General features: G+C 36.2%; 1 pseudogene; it reads left to right on the plus strand.

The window, feature by feature from the left end:
* The first annotated feature begins 1,466 nt into the window (after positions 1-1,466).
* Positions 1,467-1,566, plus strand: LOC116585418 (annotated as a pseudogene).
* Positions 1,567-2,309: the final 743 nt, after the last annotated feature.

A 2,309-nucleotide genomic window follows, 5' to 3' on the forward strand; every position in this document is an offset into this window, starting at 1 on the left:
TCATTCATCACAATTTGTAATTACTTTACTTCTTTTACATCAACTTCGTAGAGCACAGATCTCACCTATTTTTTTTTTTTTTTTTTTTTTTAACCATTGGATCAAGCAAGCACTCCGGAAAGAAAGTTACTGGGCAAAGAGAACTATACTAGTCCCTCAATAAATATTTATTGAATTGATGAGTGAAGGAATGAAATAAGAGACATGTTAATAACTTAAGTAATCACCATTATAGATTTATAAATACTGTTTGAGAGGGCAAACAAGATGCAGACTCTAGATTGTTTAAAATTATTTTTGCACAGGCAACCAAGCTGAGGATGGGAGACTTTGGGTAGAAATATTGGGGAAAGAGAGGAAGGGAGTTTGAATAAGTTTGGGGATTACATTTGCTTTAATCTAGCTTTAATATATTAAGTTAAAATTCTATACTGAGTTGGAGAAAGAATAGTCTTAATATTAAAAAAAAAATAAAAAGGCGGTTTTGCCACTGTTAAGCCAGACTCTAGAACAAGTATGGACAATAGCAAAATCCTTGATCTGGAAAATGGCCTCAAATTGGTTTCTTCTTCATGAATCCTGTTCTCTTACAGCATACATTTTGAGATTACAAGCAGGTCTCAGTCACTTATGTAAGTGCTAATGACTGAATCAAAATTGTGCCTATTGATTGTCAAATCTATGATATTGACTTCAGAGTCAATATTAGTGGGGAAAAAAATGGAAAGAAAGTTACTGGGCAAAGAGAACTATACTAATCTTCCTCAGGGCAAATGTGAACCTGCTCATCATGCAAGTAAATAGCCATCTTACAAGTACTTATGTAAAAGGTATTTAAGGTTCTTGGAGTGTGTGTGCATGTGTGTGTGTGTGTGTGTGCATGCACACACGTGTATTTTTGCAAACAATATAAATTGATGGACAGACAGAAACATATAAAATGCTTTAAATTTATCAATATGGCAGGATTATTTATGCTAAACAATTAGGCACAAATTGATTTTTTAAATCAATCTAAAAATGCCTCAGTGACTTATGACACACCCTTATGATCCAATATTTTCATTAAAGAGTCTTATTTTCTGAAATGCCCATGCTCCCAAGCTCACCTCAGAAATGATCCTCCATCATTTCCATCCTTTGGCATCTAAGAGAACCTCTGCCTGCCTCTATACACGTTATTATTCAGGTTGAAATAGTTCTAAACTTATTGGTAAATGAATGGTCTTCACTGGTTAACATTTTCACTAGTGTAGAATTACTTTACCTCACAAGTGGAGACACTGTTTTAGGTCTTTATCTCATTCTTTTCCTTGGGCTTTTCCTTGTGCTTCCCTCCTTAGGATCTGAAAAAAAGTTAGTGAGGTCCTTATCTGAGTCTTTTTTCCATGTGAGAAAGCACACCCATCTCAGGACCCAGGGCCTGCATTTTAGAATATATGTCTTAAAATCTTAAAGGATACTGCTTGCTTCAACAGCACATACTCTAAAATTGAAATGGTACAGAGATCATCATGGCCCCTACACAAGGATGACAAGCCAATTCATGAAGTGTACCATATTTTGGAGTGAAACAGATAAAGGAGATTAAGAATACATACACATCATGGGGGCATCTGGGTGGCTAAATTGGTTGGATGCCTGCCTTTGGGTTTGGTCATGATCCTGGGATTGAACCCCATGTTGAGTTCCCTGCTCAGCCTGGAGTTTGCTTCTCCCTCTGCCCCTCCTCTGGCTCATGCGTTTTCTCTCTCTCCTTGTCAAACAGATGAATAAAAATCTTAAAAAGAATACGCTTATCATGATAAGCACAGGGTAATGCATGCAACTGCTGAATCATACTGTACCTGAAAGTAATATGACATTATGTGCTAATTATACTTCAATTAAAAAAAATCTGGGATGTTTGGGTGGCTCTGTTGGTTAAGCAGCTGCCTTCAGCTCAGGTCATGAACCTGGAGTCCCATGATCGAGTCCCGCATCGGGCTCCCAGCTCCACGGAGAGTCTGCTTCTCCCTCTGACCTTCTCCTCACTCATGCTCTCTCTCAAATAAATAAATAAATAAATAAAGTATTTTAAAAAAATCTGGTGGACAAGTTCTCCCTGTTTATTCTTCCTTTTTAAGGTTGTAGTTATTTGTGGGCTTCTATTTTTCAAATAACTTTTTAAGTAACTTTCCTGAGATCTCAAATATCTAAATAGTTTTTAATTGGTTCTACACTAAATTTATGGTAGAATAGTTATAGTACCGTTATCCATATAACATCAAGAACTTTTATTCATTACCATGGAATGTTTCTCTGTTTGT

The sequence above is a fragment of the Mustela erminea genome, chromosome 2, assembly GCF_009829155.1.
Source record: "Mustela erminea isolate mMusErm1 chromosome 2, mMusErm1.Pri, whole genome shotgun sequence".
Lineage (NCBI taxonomy): Eukaryota > Metazoa > Chordata > Mammalia > Carnivora > Mustelidae > Mustela > Mustela erminea.